At 41.1% G+C, this 19,326-nt stretch overlaps 1 pseudogene; it reads left to right on the forward strand.

Annotated features, from left to right (window-relative positions):
- Positions 1–1,776: 1,776 nt before the first annotated feature.
- Positions 1,777–19,326, forward strand: part of LOC115661874 (disease resistance protein L6-like) — a 39,719-nt pseudogene continuing 22,169 nt past the window's right edge.

A 19,326-nucleotide genomic window follows, 5' to 3' on the forward strand; every position in this document is an offset into this window, starting at 1 on the left:
CCCGCACATGTTCATTTGTGACTCGAGAGGATTACCAGGAGGGCTATGTGTGTTGTGGAATGGAAATGTGGATGTGGAGTTACAAGTCTTGACATCGGGCATTGCTCGTAACAAGGCTAGTCCTAGTCCTAAACCCTGATAAGTCGTAAACCGGTATTTTGATAATTAGTATATAGATGTGCAGGTAGACGTAAATAACAAAAGAACTGCATTCAGATAAACGTTACCTCATGCTCCTATGAATTACCAAAATCGATTGCATCTGTGGCATCATCTGAAGAATTTAAATGCACCTTGAAAACTAGCCTAGGCCATGGTGGGAAATTTTAAATAAGTATTGTATCATTGGGAGAAGGATGGGAGGAAAGAAGCATAGAACTTTTGTCTGGAAATATTAAGACAGTTCTTAGATAGTTGTCAGTGATGGACCTAGAGAACAAGGTATGCTGCTTCATGCCATCGAATAATAGGGATGGGTTGGCAAATGTTCGAGAAAGAATGGATCAAGCAGTTGGCTTGGATCATAGCCCTCTAACCTTGACTCACTCTATTGAACCACCCGGGAGGGAAGAGGAGTTTCAATTGAAGAGTTTTGGCAGGAACACGACGAGCCTCCAGGTTTAATGGCAAAGGAATGGAATGATACTGCTGATTCTTCTCACGACATTCATGATATAATCAAAAGAATCTCCTTGACGCTGACGTTCTAGAGTAGAAAAAGGAAGTTCAAGAATGCTAGGAAGGAGATTGAAAGCTTACAATGACAGCTTTACTTGGTTGGCAAACAACAGAGCAGACCAGCTCGATAGGGAGAGACCGAAATCTATTCAAGCAAGAATCGACCAGCTTTGGAGGCAAGAGGAACAGTATTGGCATTTGAGGTCTAGGGTTTGATAGCTGTAATTGAGTGATCACTATAGCAAATCCTTCCATGCTTGAGCTATCTAAAGACTGTCTACGGAATAAGATTTCTCTAATCACAAGACGCCGAAGGGACTTGGTGTGCTACGCCTGAAAGACCAAAAGAAATGATAACCTGAGTTCTTCAGTGATTTGTACTGGACATAGGGGTGATTTTGACGCGATTAACGGTCAATGCCCTCGGGTGGTTGTTTTTGGGATGGGAGCGGCGAAACAACGGGACTTGACATGAATGGATCGTTCTATTAAAGAAATTGGGAGACTGTTCAAGCGGAACTATTCTCAACAACATGAGTTATTTTTGGTATGGGCAGTGTGATAGCAGATTGAACCGATATCCGGGAATTAGCCTCCGCAATTTTGCTTATAAAGTGATAGCAAAAGTATTAGCTAAACGATTAAAATCATTAAAGCCTCAATTGAATTCTCCGTTGTTTGGAGACTATTGCAACATCGGAACACCTATTCCGCCAGTTACTATATGCCCAATGACCTTGAAGGTCCCAAAGAGTTTTGGCGAAATGTGGCCAAATGGACCTTAAGATTTTATTGTTAGCCCTTTTTTTTCAGATTCCCTTGGCATATTCCTCTTGAGAATTTTTTTTTTTGGGTAAAAAAACTCTTAAGATTCACTTGGCATATTCCGCTGTCTTTTTCAGATTCCTTTTTTTTTTAATATTAAAAATTCACTAGCTTGTTTGATATTTCTTAAGATTCTATTTCCACGTAGGATGTGTACAATTGAACAAAACAAATCTTGAATTGCCAAATTTCGGGAATCCTCGAAATAATTTTTGTTGGGAGTCACCAAGCAAGAGGCGATTAGGGCAATACCAGAGCGCTTGCCATCCTCCTCGTTCTGATCCTGCAATGAATAGGGGGAAGGGCTCAGCAGATGCAGCAGTGATGGGCGGAGACGCCGCCTCGGGTAGCAGCGACTACTACTACGATGTGTACCTGAGTTTCAGAGGACCCGACACTCGCCATTTATTCGTGGACTTCCTGTACCAGAGCTTGGTTGATGCTGGAATCCGCTTATTCAGAGACGAGGAAGAACTTCTATTCGGTAAAGATGTTGGCGAGGAGATTCTGAGAGCGATCAACAGCGCCAAGATCTGCATCCCCATCTTCTCCAGAAACTACGCTTCCAGCAAGTGGTGTCTCCGGGAGCTCGCGGCAATGGTGGAGCTCAAGGCGAAATCGGGTGGTGGGAAAACGATCATCCCCATATTCTACGACGTGAGCCCTTCGGATGTTAGGCTTGGAACCCCTCTGTACCGCGAGGCCCTATCGAGGCACGAGGAGAGACACGGGTCCGAGGAAGTAAGCGCGTGGGAAGATGCTCTTAAACTGGTTGCTTCATTACGTGGATGGGAAACGGGATCTAGCAGGTAAAAAGGCCCAGACTTTGTTACAGGATGGTATGCAATCCTAAATCGTTTTCTAGAATAGCAATGCTAAACTTGAATAGAACAAACCGATTACTTCGTTTCTGATGTTGCGCTTTTAGTAGAAATAAACTTCAAATAGTTGATCCGCAGTTCAATAGTAGTGGCTTTTGCTTTGTCGGATAGTATCGGGCCAAATGTTAAACTAGCGCCCTTTCTTTTCTAACTGAAATGGTTTACTTCTGTTGCAGGCCGTCTCACATTGTCAGAGAAGTCACAGGAATCGTGGTCAAGCTGAAGGTAAACCTTGTACATGTGAATAAGCTCTTACTTATCTCTCATTTCTAATTATCCGTAGTTGATCATGGGAATTGCTTGAATATATTTCCTTGGTAGATTGTTCACCTTAAGTATGGGATGTAAGACTATTCACAGTGGTCTTATATATAGGAGATTCATGGCATGTGAGACAAAAAAACCTTAGAGATCCGGTTATGGATGGAATTAGTCACGATTTTTTATGGTTTTTGTATCTCTAGAGAGATTGGGATAATATCGCAATGAAGAAGGGGAAGGACTCAGCAGATGCAGCAGCGAAGGGCGGAGACATTGCCTTGGGTACCAACTATGGCGATGTGTACGTGAGTTTCAGAGGACCAGACACTCGCTCTGTATTTGTTGACTTCCTATACCATAGCTTGGCTGATGCTGGAATCCACTTCTTCAAAGACGAAGAACTTCAACCCGGTGAAAATATTGGCCAGGAGCTGCTGAGAGCAATTAACAATGCCAAGATCTACATCCCCATCTTCTCCAGAAGCTATGCTTATAGTGCATGGTGTCTCCGGGAGCTTGCGGCAGTGGTGAATGCATATAAGAGTGGTGGGAAGATAATTTGCCCCATATTCTACGACGTGAAACCTGCTGATGTTAAGCTTAGAACCACTCTGTACTACAATGCCCTAGAGGAGCACAAGAAGAGGCGTGGGTCCGAGGAAGTAAGCATGTGGGAAGATGCTCTTAGAGAGGTTGCTTTATTACGTGGATGGGAAAACGGATGTAGCAGGTAAAAGGCCCAGATTTTGTTACAGGATGGTTTGCAACTCATAAATTTTTTTCTCGCATGTCAATGCAAAACTCCAATTGAACAAACTGATTACTTTGTTTTTGATGTTGCGTTTCAAGTAGAAATAAACTTCAAATAGTTGATCCACAGTTCAATAGGGGTGGTTATTGCTTTGTCCTATAGGATCAACCCAAATGTTAAACCCGCGGCCTTTCTTTTCTGATTGAAACAGTTCACTTCTGTTGCAGGCCGTCTCACGTTATCAGACAAGTCGTTGGAGAAATCGTGGTCAAGCTGAAGGTAAACTGTGTGCATGTGAATAAACTCATATGTAGCTCTCATTTATATTTGACAGCAGTTTATCACGGAAACTGCTCGAGTATATTTCCTTGGTAGAGTGTTCACCTTCAGTATGAGATGTAAGAATATTCACACTAGTCTTATATATAGGAGTATGCATGGCATGGCAAACAACCTTACCTTAGAGGTCCAGTTATGGAAGTAAACAGTCATGATTTTTGATGATTTTTGTATCTCTAGAGAGACTGGGATAAAATTGCCAACGGAGTATAATTATCCAAAGGTTGATTACATTCCATTTAATGCTATATCCTAACTTGTTGAACGGTTGAAGTGTCGTATCAACATAGGTGGGATCATTTACTAGTATATGACTGGTGAATTTCTGTGTTGTTTCTGAAGTGCAGCAAGAAATAAAAGGAAAGTTCAATCCAATTGTTACACTTTTTCATTTCCCGCAGCAGCTTTCTTGTTCATAATTTATTTGCTCGCGTAGGAGGTTCAAAAGAAAGATGAAGCAAAAGAACCAGTGGTACTTATTGACAAACAAGTGGGAATTGACAAACAAGTGGAGGACATGATGGACTTACTTAATTTAGAAGTCAGTGATGTACGAATAGTTGGAATCTGGGGGAAGGGTGGGGTTGGCAAGACGACTCTTGCCAAGGTCATTTATGAGCAAATTTCCTCTCAGTTCGACAGTTGTAGTTTCCTTGCAGATATTGGGGCAACCGCGAAACAACTTGGAGGTGTTCAGCTTTTGCAAAGAAAGTTTATGTCTGATATCCTAAACCGAGAATACGAGGTTGATCAAGTTGCGAAAGGAATTGATTTTTTTAAAGGAATATTACGAAATATGAAAGTCCTAATTGTTCTGGATGATGTGGAGGTACGGTTGCATCTCCACGAAGTTGTTGGAGAGAAGCTTGATTGGTTTGGTTATGGATCTAGGATAATTGTCACCACTAGTGTCATATCTGTTCTTCCAGAGTTCATATCTCGAGGGTTGGCTCATGTTTACGGTATCAACGTGATGAATAATGATCAAGCTCTTGAGCTTTTCAGAAAGCATGCACTGCAAAGATATCTTTTAGTTCCAGCTTTTGATGAAATTGCAAAGGGTATAGTCAACTCTGTGAATGGGATCCCATTACTTATCGAACTAATTGGTTCACTCTTGTCCAGAAAAGTAGTAGAAGAACAGATTGCACTTAAGGAGCTAATTTTGCAATTTAGCGTGGATATTGAAAAGATTTTGATGGTTAGTTATGAAGAATTGAGCAAAGAGCAAAGAGAGATATTTCTTGATATTGCATACCTCCCTGCTGATGTGGATTATCGAATTGCTTCATTTATGTGGCATAATCCCAAATTTCCCCCCTCCGATGGAGTTGCTGCACTCCATGTCATGTCCCTGGTAAAAATTGGAAAAAATCATGAACTAGGGATGCACAGGCTGTTAAGGGAGTTTGGCCAACAAATCATACGAAAAGAGGATGATCTAGATCCAGGAACGCGAGGCAGGTTATGCAATTTGGAATTGGCCTGGAATACAGAGAAGATGGAGGTACAGTATCTTGTGTAATTCTATAGCGGAATGCATGCCTTACCCTGTTCTCGAGCCTTGGAGTGTTGAGAAATTGTCCTTTCTCTTTAATGTTGACTTATTTAGCTCTTTCTCATTTTTTTCTTCACTTGATATTTTTCCATTATAGGGGACAGACCACCTCAACTTTTTCGCAGAAGATTTTAAGAGCATGCCAAACATAAGGTTTCTTATCTTGGATTGTGCAAAAGTTGTTGGTGATTTTGCCAATGTTTTTCCAAATTTAAAGTGGCTCCAGTGGCAAGGATGCACCAGAGATTTTGAAGCTACTAATTTTCATGTCGAGAAATTAGTCATTCTTGATCTTTCATGGAGCAAAGTCACTGAAGACTGGGGAGGTTGGAGAGGAATCAAGGTAGATTAAGTTTTGTTTATTTCATTAAACTGTTTCCCTGCTGAATAAGTTTTCACCAGAGCTTTTTATGAAGACTGATTTAAGATATGACACTTTCCGGCATATGGCATGTACAGAACTGAATATTACTCTTGAAATATTTAAGGAAATAATTGGTTGCCTGCCAGGTTGCCTGCCAGCAACAATTAGAGGGTGTGTGGACAATGTTGGTGGTGGAATCTTAGGTTGGAGTGAGTCAAGGGAAATGATTTTCTGGTTGTCGAAAGGGCAAGCCATTCTTCAGAATCTAAATAAGCATCTTCTTTGACTATGAAAAGATTTTCCATCAGAAATCTTCCTAAACTATGCCAGGATTGTAAGGTCGGAAAAGATATTTTCAAAAATTGTTTTTCTTCAAAACAAGCAGAGCCTTGGACTTTATTTCCTATAAAGATTTGTTCAGCGTATGAACTAATGTTTCTGTGTTATTTTTGCAGATGCCGCAGTTGAAAGTCTTGAATCTTACTGGTTGTGCTGACCTATTAATAAGCCCCAACTTGTCCTCTTTCCCAGACTTGGAGATATTGATACTCGAACGATGTTCTCAACTAATGAAGTTAGATCCTTCCATCCATCATCTAAAACGCTTGACTTCCTTAAATTTGAGGTTCTGCAATGAACTCAATATGTTGCCAATTGAACTGGGTCACATGAAAGCTCTTAAGAAGCTCCTTATTGATGGGACTTCGGTACAAGATATTCCTGTGTCGATGGGTTGCATGGAGAAACTGGAGATTTTTAGTGCCACCAACTGTCTCCAATTAATTCACCTGCCTGATTCAGTTGGTGACTTGACAGCTCTTTTAGAACTCTCACTGGAAAATGCAGAAATTACTCGAATCCCTGACTCAGTTGCAAAGCTGGTGAAACTTCAGACCCTGTCTTTAAAGGATTGTCGTTGGATAGGAAGACTTCCGGATACAATTCGCAATTTGGGAAACTCATTAGAGAAATTGGATATGACAGGGACATGCATATCTGAATTGCCCAATTCAATAACTTGCTTGGAGCGTTTAAAAGTTTTAAAAATAGATTCTTGCTTCATTAGAGAATTGCCTAGAGAAATTGGAAATTTAGTCAACCTTGAAGAATTACATGCTTCCCATTGTAGGAGTTTGAAGGGAGCCATTCCAACTGCTATTAAGAGTCTAGATCATCTGAGGATACTGAGATTGGCACATTCCAGTATTTCTGGCATTCCTTTGGAAATTGGAAGTCTTTCTTGTCTTCAGACACTTGATTTACTTCAATGCAACGAGATTCAAGCGCTGCCAGAGCTTCCCTCCAGTTTAACTTGTCTACGTGTAAGTTCTGAAAGGATGAAGACCTTGCCAGATCTTAAGGATTTAGTGAAGTTGGAGGAGATATGTCTGGGTGATAAAGATCCTAAGGATCTCATATGTGCCTCAACACGGATGAAGCGAACATCCAGATCAAGAGATCTCTTCGTTGTGCCCATTGTACTTCCAAAACTGAAGATGTTAGAGTTGTCTCATTCTCGAATCAGGGAACTGAAACTCGGGCATGATTCCCGCTCATGTACACATCTTAAGAAGCTAGTTCTATCTGGTGTGAATCTAGAAATAGTGCCGGAACTTCCCTCGTCATTGTCCGTTTTATCTATTCGACGTTGTTCGTCTTTGAGACAACTGCCAGCAGTTCACCATCTGAGGAAACTATCCGAACTAAATCTCATCCAATCCGTGGTAGAAGAGATTAAGGGGCTTCAAGGACTAACTGCTCTGGAAATCTTGAATATAACGCACTGTGAAATACGTAATCTCAATGGGCTTGGCCAATTAAGAGATTTACGAAGTTTGATTTTGTCAGACTGTGATTCACTTGGTGGATTGCCTGATATATCAAACTTGAAGATGTTGAATGTCCTAGTAGTCCAAAGATGCAGGATGATCCCTGATGTTAAAGGCCTCATGGAGTTAACCTCCTTGGAAGTGCTGCATGTTAGTGAATGCGAGGCAGAAAGCACACAGCAAGTACAGGAAGCATTAAAGCTCGCGATGGAGCGTTCAATAAACAGTTGATGTCTTGTGCTCCTGGAGTGGACACAATCAAAACCATACAGCTGTGGACGGCAGCATCATTGAAGTCCACTGCGCAAATGAGTTGGCAAACTGGCTCCAAAATTGCTGGAGCTGCAATTGGAAATTTGGCACCAAAAGTTTTTCAAGTGCTCCATCTGTCAAAAGTGGAACCAAGTGCCCTAAACATGCACCCTTGCACGACCTCAAAGGTGATCAGATCCTTCATATTCCTTCCTCTTTTACCAATCCATCTTTCTGTCCAGTCTCTCTCATTCGACTGGTGACTTAGTCATTTCTGTAAATTCGGAATGATCTAACTAACTCCAAAGAGATCTGGAAAATCTGGAGGCACTGCAAGGAATTTTCCTTTGTCAAAGGCATCTCCAATTCTTACACGGTATACATCAGCACAATTTAGGGGTACAGTTGATAGCTTTCACATGTGAACGAAGCACCCCACCGGCCCCCCCCACCACCACATCATACAGCTGGTTGTCTGACATGTCATGCAGGAGATGTAGATACAAATACTGCATTTAGTGCAAGACATGCTCAGTCGAGGTAATAATACCAAACGATTTTCTCGAGATTAATCATCTTGGTCTATAGTACCCAAATTTACAATTCATTTAACTGTAAGATGTGCACCTCTTTTGCTCAAGCGCAGTTAGTAGTTAAGCAAAGCACCTAGTTACCGATGTTCTTTTACTCATCACCTGTGGAGAAAGAATTATGAGCCTTGTATGTTTCATACAGACTCTTCTTCATGAAAAGATGTTGCTTCTTGGGTTCAGATTAATCTGAGAGGTAGCCTACAGTGGATGTCTATTACAGCTGGAGAACCTGAAAACATCAGTTCCATCGTGCTGGGACTCACATTTGTATCGAGAACATTTCAATTGTTTTCTTGCTGATGTAATGCGTATGACACACCCCAGATGACATGGATGACCCTACTCAAATGAAAGCATCGTCACAATAACTACCAAGAGGGACATTTATCTCAAAACACAGATGGCAGAGAGGGCAAGCTGGTTAGAAAGGATCTAGTAGTGATTGTAAGTGGTTATTGATTTCGGCTTCTTACCTCATCTTGGTTTAAGATCATCAATAGGTTGTTTTAGGTAACTTTCGTTTAGCTTGAGCTTTTTGAGTTGGTATTGGACATCGGCACACAATTTTGTTGATCCTATGTCTGCTTCTCCCCTTCAACCTAATATGGCTTTTCTCAATCTAGTCATTTCCAAGTGCCCGCTGTCTTTGGCAGAAGCTTTTGTAATTTGACTCCATGAGTAAATGTGAATGGAGAGAGTGAATGGAGAGCAGGGAATTCTAGTATCCAGGTTAAGAGCGAGAAGCGTGCATTAAGCCTGTGAGGGAAAGGTGTTCTCTGAAAGGAAGAGCTTGCCTGGTTAAGTTTGGCTTGCGGCTACAGGGAATTCAGAACAGATGAAATCTGAATGAAAGTTGGTAACTGGAACATCTCATTGGTTTTTGCTGGGGGGACAATAATAAACATGTCATAATCAGCAGCTTCTCGCCTGTTATTAGGGAAGAAGCTTCAGCATTATGTAGCAGCCTAGGAGGACATGGTGGAACTGGAGATGGAACTTTTGGGTGAGTTTTCACTGGCCGGTGGAGAGAGAGAGAGAGAGAGAGAGAGAGAGAGAGAGAGAGAGAGAGAGAGAGAGCATAAAATATGGCTAATTTAATGAAAAATTTGGTCCTTGAGGTTCCTCCCAAGCTTTTAAATTATAGTAGAAATACAAAGATCTTGGATATCTTTGACAAATATGGTGCCGGTTTGTTTATCATTTCAAAATCCATACCGATGCGGAGAGTTTCTTATCATTAAGGGCTTGTTTGGTTATCAGGAGTAAAAGCAGCTGAGTGAAATTAGAATCACGATTCTCTTTCTTGTCTTGTTTGGTGAATTTGAAAGAGACTGATTGGAAATGAAACTTGATAAAGAAAATTGTTGCAATGTTGCATTTTCATTACCATGTAGGAAGGTCGTGGAGGAAGGTGGGGATAAGTGAGAACAATAACATGCCCAAAAAACGACAAGTAGATGATGGATCATTAGCTGAAGTCCTTGGTTCGGTAACTTTTAAATGAACAATGTGACTTGCTGAGCACACTTAGCTCATCTGCTTATGTCTTTAGAAATGCGAAACAATCAAATTCAAATTATATAAAGCTATATTCCAATTTCGATCTTTCACCAATGCCAGAAATTTCAAATTAATATAAATTCTCATCTGTCGTAATGCATTTCGATTTCCTTAAAATCTTATTTTGATTGTCTCCTCCAAAAGATTCCAGAAGTCAAATAAACCATGGCCGGCACCATTTCCACAGCTTGAATGTCTAAACACAAAGCATTTGATGGTGATCAGACGAAAATACCCTTAGAAACCACCCCCTTTTTGTTGGGCACGACGAGGACGACCACACCGTAACGAGCAGAACTTAAATGTGCGTCTTCCTGGACCACTCTGCTTTGTTTCTCTCCCGGATCTCTTTCCATTGATAATTTGATATGAAGAATCCTCATCTGTGCGATCTTCTCTGCTCAATCCATGAATGTCGGCTTCGAACACATGTATGGTCAGAGTCTCCTTCCAATCGACCAAACCTTGCATGAACGACAACACCTCAGAATCAGAGGGAGTCTTCATATCTAGAAAGGTAGATTTTATAGAGTTAATACCACAAAAAATTTTCAAATTGGTACTGTTGACACCTAAATTTTGGCTCACCATTTAGAAATAATTGCATTAAAAATTAGGGATCGACGCCGACCCCTAAACAAAAATATTCATTAAATTGCATATAGTTTTTAGGAGTATTTATCATATGGTCTAATTGCATTTTGCATACTAATTGGACCGGTGTCGGATGGACTTGAATGAATAGTTATGCACTTAATCAAGCTAATTGAACTAAGCCCGCAAGAGCTAAAAAGGTTGGCAAAAAGCCCATGCTATGACCGAAAGTTTGATGGACTTAGAAAATTCTTCCCCACGGCATGGTCAGATAAATGAAAAGAAAGAATAGTATGCAGGGCACGTATCGTCTTCACACGTATCTTTGATTTAAGGGCACAAGTGGATGGATGATGCAAAGAATAAAAGAAAATATTTGGCTGAGCTGGTGCTGTGCGGACAAAGGGAATAAAAGGAAGGCAAGAAAAGATCTTTAGCATTATTCACATATAATAAATATTGAATAAGAGGTAACATTGCGCGTGGGACATATAGTTGATCTTAAGCAATATATCTTTTTGACAATATTTGTTATACACAAAGAAGGTAGTCGATAGGTGACTTTTCATTCATATATTCATTTTTCCTCTTTTGAAGAACAAAGGAAGACATTACAAAAGAGAACCAAAAAGCGAAAGAGGGGACTCTCTTTCGATACAGACAAAAAAGAGAGGAGAAAACGGGAGAGAGTAAAAAAGGGAGAGAAGAGTCGTCCCCTTTCTTGGGCGTGCGTCTTCACCGCCAAGACCGAATTCCTCCAACTCCACGACTCGGTGCTGCTTCCTTGGCGACAATCCAACGTAGACGAGCTCCCTGTTCCGGCGACGACGTTGCTGTTCTCTGCTACTGATCCGTGATGCCCCCAGTTGAAGAGTCTCGCCTTTGTTGTTGCACCAGCGCTGACGAACCCGCGCTGGATCGTGAAGACAACTGCTGTTCTGATTTTCACCAGTGCGACGTCAGCTGCTCGCCCGTCTAGCCCCGATTCACGACGCTTGCACCCAACCGCGACGACGAGCCGTTGTTGTTAGCTCGACGATGCTGCTGTCCCGAAGCCCTGCCGACGACCAGTTGCCTCAATCCGACGATTCCCTTTTGCTGTTGCTGTTCTTCGTGAGTCGTCCAGATCGTCGGCATCCCGTGCTGCACTACCCAGCCACGACTTCTGCAGGCTTGGCGAGAGACCAGTCACTGGGTCCTTGTTTAGCAGGTTCAGTGACGCCCTGCTCCTCACCGACACGTCAAGCAAGCCCTAACATTCCATGGTCAATATCCGAGGAGTCAACCTACACAAAAATCATTCAGCAAGTTTCCCAGAGAAATCAAGCGACCCGCGCTACCGCGAGCTTTGGCCGAAACACTACTGAGCCGAGTCCCGTTAGTGATCCGCAGGCCACCGTCCTCCTGTCCAAACTTGAAAAGCAAATATTCGAATTAGGTAAAAATCTCATCTAATTTGATTTTCGAGTATATTATTTTCTTGTTTGAAATATTATAATCTTGTGTGAATCTTTAAGCGATACTACCGTATTCACGAAATTCCCGAGTAAACTTTAAATTAGAAATTATTTCTTGATTTCATAATGTACATATGATCCTTAGTCCGATTTTATGCCTGACATATGACTCGCGATCGCACGGAAAATCGTCAATCCAATTTCCCGCCCGAGATATGATTCGCGATTGCCTGAAAAATTGGCCAATCCGATCCTCATGCTCGGGATACGATTCGTCAATATATTGTTTCTAAATTTAAATGGATATGGATACTATTGATTTGGTGTCGTGTTAATTTGATTGCTATTTCTTTCCCTTTTTTTTGTTGTTTGAATGGAATTGATTGTGTTTCCATAAAAAAAATCAAAAAAAGATTAGTCAATAATTCGAAATCTATTTTTTATATAATATTGCATATTTAGAGTAATTTTCTCATTCCGAATTTAATAAAATACCAAAAATATATTCTTAGAATAAATTAGATTTTCATTGCTAGGATAGATTGTAGGTTTAAATTAAAGTATTTAATTAATTTCGAATTTCATGAAAAATACAAAAATATCATATGCACGTCATATAGATTAATTGCATCATGCTTGCATGTCATCTTGCCACGTTATTCATACCTTGCCATGTGTCATTGCTTGCATGCCATTAGAAATCCTACGTCTAGGTTCATTTGCGTGCCATATTAGAGATAGTACATTTAATTGTTGTTAGAATTTAGGCATTTAAATAAATCGTATGTCGCATGTCATACTAGACGTAGAATGCATTGCATAAAGTTTAGTTTTCGTTAAATCAGAGAAAACCCTAAAAACAAATTTGAGTGAATTTGTGTGTTAATTAGAAATTATATTAGAGTTGTTAGTGTGATTTTCTAACTAACATTACATATGCTTTCATTGCTTTGAGGTAAGTCCCTATCGTGCAATTTATTTATTGCTATGCATTATTGATTGTTATTTTATTGGTTGTGCACTCACATGATCACCTCATATGTTAGTAGATAGGTTTAAAATCAATCCAAGCTGCCTGCAAATATTTTTTTTTAATAAAAGAGAAAATGTATCGAAAGGGCATTGGAGTAATCTAATGTAATCAAGTCCCTGAATCCATAATCTCTGGTTCGTAGGAGTAAAGTAATTCTCCCGATACTTTACTTGGGTTTCTAACCGACCCACCAAAAAATATATTAGTGGCGATTCCTGATCGAAACGATTTGCATGTTAAGGCTCCGTTCGTTTGGTGGAAAATATTCTCTTTTTGGAAAATATTTTCCCGGAAGTCATTTTCCTGAAAAATGTTTTCCTGGAACACAATTTTCTGGTGTTCGGTTAAAATCTGAAAAAATTTCGGAAAATATTTTCTGGTGTTCGGCGACCGCCAATCCGGCGGCGACCGGCGGCTGCGATCGGCGGCGGCGATCGGCAACCGGCGGTTGCGATCGGTGGCGACGATCGGCAACCGGTGGCGGTCGGCGACGGCGGCAGGCGACGGGCGACGGGCGGCTATCTCCCGGCAGAACCGGCGGCGCGCGATCAGCGTGGCAACCGACGACCGATGGTCGGCGGCGGCCGACGACCGATGGTGATCGGCGACGATGATGATCGACAGCGGCGATTAGCGACCGGCGGCGGTGATCGGCGACCAACGGCCAGCGGCCGCGGCGACGGCCGACGACCGAGCAGTGACCGGCGATCGAAGATCCAGCGGTGGTGACAGCGGCGGCGGCAGCCAGCGGCAGCCGGCGGCCGATCGGCTGCCGGCAGCCGGCGGCATTATCGACGCGGGGGCCGGCAGCCGACCGGCCGGCCGGTGGCGGCCGGCTGCCCGGGGACGGCGGTGGCGACCGGCTGCGGGGACCGGTGGCGGCGGCCGGTGGCGGGCGGCCGTGGCCGGCAGCGGCGACCGGCGGCCGACGGCGGTGACCGGCGATCAACTTCCTCTCCCACGGAAAACATTTTCCCTCCCATGGGCAATTTTGCCTTCACCTTGGGGGAAAATGATTTCCTCTTTGTGAAAAGAGGAAATCATTTTCCTTAAAACATTGAAGGATTTGGGAGTGGGGAAGGAAAATGTTTTCCCATGGAAAACATTTTCCGCCCCCAAACACTGGAAAACGGGGAAAATATTTTCCGAAAAAATATTTTTCCGGAAACAAACACAGCCTAAGAACTTAAACCTTAAGTCGCAAATTTGTAAGAGTTTAGGAGAGCCCGAGTTAAGCTTAGACTTAATCCCTAGGTGGTGCACCCAAAGGTTAGGTCGCGACAGGTACACTCGAGGGTACCAACCTATGCTTACGACTACATCACGGGCACGGGCTACTATGCCCAAGGTCATCATCTTGCGTTTTTTTTTTTTTTAGTCTCACAATTGCTTCTACTTGAACTTCATCATCGAGTTAAAGGATGACGTATCCATTTCAACAAAAAAAATGATAACCAATAACATGGAATTCAAATTTCTTGATTCCATACTTAATGGCTAAAATTTCCTTAAAAGTGGAGTGATAAAACCTTCCACTTGTAAATCCACAAATACGCCTCTTGCCTTCAATTTCTTCTAAAAGAATAGCTGCCTAATATTTATCACTAGCATTTATCTGGAGGATCCTTTGGCCATCGGAAGGGATTTGCAATGGCGGCAAATCTTGAAGTTTCTCTTTGAGAGCTTTGACTGTAGTAGTCTGAAATTTTCCCCGAGGAGGACGATCTTTCTTGAGCATCTTTTGAAGTGGATGTGCAAGCTTTGAAACTTTTGGCACAAACTCCCTTAAGTAATTAATAATATCAAAAAGATTCTTATCAGGAAATTTCAGCAATTATCTTGCAATATGCTCCCTTTTATAGTAAGAACCATCCTTGAGGTGCATTCCAAGGAACTCAATTTCTTTCTGAGCTATTACCATCTTCCTTTGTGGAAACATTATGCCATACTGCTTGACAATATTAGCAAACTGGGCTAGTAATTTATAGTGAGATACCTTACCGGGACTGAATAAGAGGATATCATCAATGTAAATTTGGGAACTAGCACTAATAGGTTGGAAAATCCTGCACATGACTTTCTGGAAGAGAGAAGGTATAGTCTTTAGACCAAAAGGGAATATCTTCCATTGATAATGCTGACTAGGAATACAGAACATTGTCTTGTGGTGATCTTCTGGTTGAATTCCAAACTGCCAAAATCTTGCTTTGAGATCGAACTTAGAATAGATCCTTGCATTTATCAGGCACGAAAATAAGTCTTTTCTGTTGGGTAGAGGAAACTTATCATCTTGTAGAAAATGATTAAGAGGCTTTATTACCAATATCTTTTTTCCTCTATTTTGCTTAGCTCTTTTGTTGACGTAGAACGCTTCGGATGCCCACTGAGAGTGAGAGGGCTCAATTAGTCCTTGCTGAATCAATTGATGGCATTCTTGATGGGCTAGAGCAGCATCTTCAGGATTCATTCTTGAATGGGTCACCTTTGTTGGATTGATATCTTCATTTTGCTCGAAAGGCAATCTGACAAAGAACTCAAAATTCTGCCATAATGGATTAGAAAATTTCTCTAGAAACTCGGAGTGAGTTTTTGCACAAGAACTCAACAACTATTGTAAAATTGGTTCCACGTGGGCTAGCTGCAAAGAATACATTATTTTGCTATCGACAAACTTCTTGAACTGGTCTTTAAAGCATAGACCATTCGGAAGTATCTAGAGAGCAGGGAGTTGATTGAGAATATCCCATCCAACTATGAGGTCTTTGTTTGGATATGAGTAATCAAGGATTCTAGTAGTAATGGAGCATTTAGGGAAAAAATGAATTTTTATGGGCTTGCTTTTTACTTTTGTAGAGAATCCCATTCCAAATGCAGACTGAAAGTGTTTGATATGTGGTTCCCAAAATTCATCAGGAAGAATTTTAAGATCAAGGATAAATGCACTATCTTCAGTATCAATAAGTACGATAACCTGGATAGGCATATCATACTTAGTGGGTATGATATATATGGGTATGTATGGATCATGAGATGAGGTGATTTTGAAGCTTTCAAGGGTTTCGGAGTTTGGATTGTTAGGGTTGGCTTCAATTGGTGGGTCTGTTGGCTCTAGAGGAAGTTCTGTATTAAGGAAGTACAGACTATCGGTGTCACTAGATATTTCATCCTCACTGTCAAAAGTTCAAATAGCACACATGGTATTCTCTAATTGTTCATCTTCAAGAGAGAAGACGGATTCAAGATCATCATTGTCAAGAGAAATACCTGTTATTTTCTCAAGCTTCTGGATCATCTAGATATGTTTTTTTTTTGGCTGCTTTGGGATACCTTTTAACAAAATGCCCTTTCTGTCCGCAAATAAAGCATCTGTTTCATTTCTTCTTTCTCTTTGGAAACTTCGACTTGCGGAGAAACTTGTATCTCTTCTTCCTGGAAGATTTGAATTTAATCTTCTTGAAATGCTTCTGCTTCTTGTAGAGCACTCACAGTTGGTATTTTCTTTTGGACATTTAATTTGCAGCTTAGGCTTTTGGCAAGCTTTATCAAATTGGGCATTGGCTTGAAGATAGGACTTGATGATCTGCCTCTTTTAGCACAGATCATCAATGGCTAAATGAACTTCTTGCTGAATTTCTCCAAGTGTAGCATCTAAAGTTCTTCTTATTTTAATTTGAAAATTTCTTTCAATAGCTGTGTCAAGGTCTTTTTGGAATAGACATCCAGAAGACTGTCTTCAGGGCTGGATCAGCTCCTATATCATAGAAGATCTTTATCATTGCTTTGAAGTGTCGATCTAGATCTTTTCTTATATAGGAACATCATTTCCTATCAAAGAATTCTCGTCGTTTCAATTCTTTATGGTCATTGATATCACCAATACAGTTTTGGTGAATCAAACTTAGGGCATGGTAGAAGTTTTCAAATGCCAGAAAATGATTCTAATTAGTTGGGGTAAGGCAGTTCCACCAACCTTTTAGACATCCAGTAAACCCAATAACAAATTCATATAGAATATCCCATTTTGATAGTTCTAGGATTAATGATATGGTAGTCATCAGGCATGAAATTCTTGTAGTCGATCTATCCACTTTGAGTATGGAAGATCATCCAAAGTAAATCCAACCTTTGAGGCTGTGTTTTTACTTTCTCCTTGAAACACATTAGACAAGCTCAGTGCAATTGACTCCATATCATCATCTTCATCTGTCATCATCACTCCATGCTAAACTGGAGTATCTTCTAAAGGTAATGCTATGGATGGTTCGAATAAAGTATCCGAATCATCATTGGAACTCTCTTCAGTTTTATCTAGTTCAACTACAATTGTTACTACAACTGGAAGAGCTTGCTGGTGCTGTTGTTGTAAAAAAGACATAATGGGATTAGAGATCATGAATGCTAAAGGAGGATCTCCATCCTTGGATTCTGAAGTTTTTCCTTTCTTTTTCGAGTCTTGAACATGATCTCGCAAAGTTCTAATATCTGGAGGCACCAAGTTCTGCCTAACTGAGATCTCTGCAAATATACTCCTAGTAGAACTCAAAGGGGCACTAGTTAGCTGCAGAGTTGGAGCAAAAGGATTAGCTAGTTGCCTTGGATGCTTGGGAAGACCATGCTCTTTAAGTTCAGCAATTTGCTGTTTCACCTTTACTATTTCTTCCATTGGGTTGTCCAAGTAGTGATGCTAGATTCGTCCGGCTTCAAGATTAGAAAGCCTTTTTTCAAGATTTCTAATCATTCCTTCTATCTTGATGAAAGTTTCTGCACCCTGGTCAACTAGCTAGTATACACGACCAAGTCATTCGTGTATAGCACCAAAACCTTCATGCATTGTTCCAAGAGTTGAGCCAATTTGCTGAAGAGCAGTAGTATGAGAAGCAAGCACCTTGTCCTGGATAAGTGCATTCTCAGTTTACCAATTAAGGCCAGCTTCTCTTGTAGAAATCTTCTTGGAATTTCCACTAGCATCAACTTCCGAAGGATTTGGCACCTTAGCAACATGTTTGTACCTTTGACTAGAACTAGTTATCTCAAATTCTTGCTCTATTTGAGGTATATGTGTCAAAAGGGGAAACTCGACGGGAGGGAACATACACACGGCCAAAAGTTGTGTGGCCATATTATGTTCAAGCTTTTGGATTTTTTGGTCATTTGGCACTAGATCAATAGGAGGATAGGCTTTTCCTAGCTTGAGTGGTTTTAGATTACAAGAGAAAATTTTCTTAACCCACATTGTAAATGGGCTTGTAACATGGGGAAATGGGTTGCCGATTTGGCTTTATTTTTTGGGGCTTTGGTTTTGGTGGTTCTTTAGGTTTATGGTTAGGAGGCGGTGGTCAAGAAACTGGAGATAATATTGGAGTAGGGTTAGGCACTGCGTAGGATACCATAAACTGCTACCTTCCATTGTCTTCACCAAGAGAACCTATGGAAGAATCTCTATCGAGGTATCTCTAGTAGAAAGGATCTTGGGCTTTTCTCTTTTTCTTCCTTGCTGAAGGATGATCATTTTCTTCTTCTTCCAGAGGGGCTGTACAAAGTTCACACTGACAATCCACATCCCAGTAACAATGTCCTGTAATCGGATTTTTGAAGTAGTAAATAGGATTACCACTTGCATCAAACGAGTGCACCGGAGGACCTGTTTGGAGTTTGTGGCTAGGTCTACCTTTTTCATCTTTATGGTGGTCCTGGATAAGTTGGACCATAAAAGAGTGGAGAAAATAGATCTAGACGCTTCTGTCTTTTGTTCCATGCGGTCAAATTTAATAACCACATTGCCATCTTTCTTCTTGGTAAACTTTGGCTTAGTAGATTGGACTAGACGAACATCCTTGTGGAGCTTTTCGTAGTTAGTTACCCAGGTTTCTGGGAGAAGTTTAACAACTCATCTCTGGAAATTTGTCTAGGAACATAAACACATGATGTTGTATGGTTGTTATCCACGGAGATCATTAAGGCTTCTTCTGATGCCGGCAGAGAAAGATTTATGGCATGGTTCTGGACCCTATACACCATTTGATAGTGCAAGGTAGCAACAACAGAATCTGCTACCTGAGGAGCTCCGATAATTTGAAGTTGGACTTTCAAGGCAGTAAAAAGTTGAGGATCGAAAAGTGCCATATTAAATTTGGAAAGAGGGTGACAAACACCGTTCCAGCATTCAAGGTTGTCTCGACTGTCCCAATATAGGTGTGTTGGTAGTCAAGAAACCTTGTATCTAGAAGAGCCATTTGTGTAACAACGGGAAGACCTTTTCGACCATGGAATGACAAAGCAAGATGGATTGCATCATAGTGCAGATGAGTATATCCTTCCTGAATCCACTGTTGAAGGAATTTAGGAGGAATT

Source organism: Syzygium oleosum, unplaced genomic scaffold (genome assembly GCF_021117445.2).
Source record: "Syzygium oleosum isolate NSW1041296 unplaced genomic scaffold, Sole_v2.1 Sole_v2.42, whole genome shotgun sequence".
NCBI lineage: Eukaryota > Viridiplantae > Streptophyta > Magnoliopsida > Myrtales > Myrtaceae > Syzygium > Syzygium oleosum.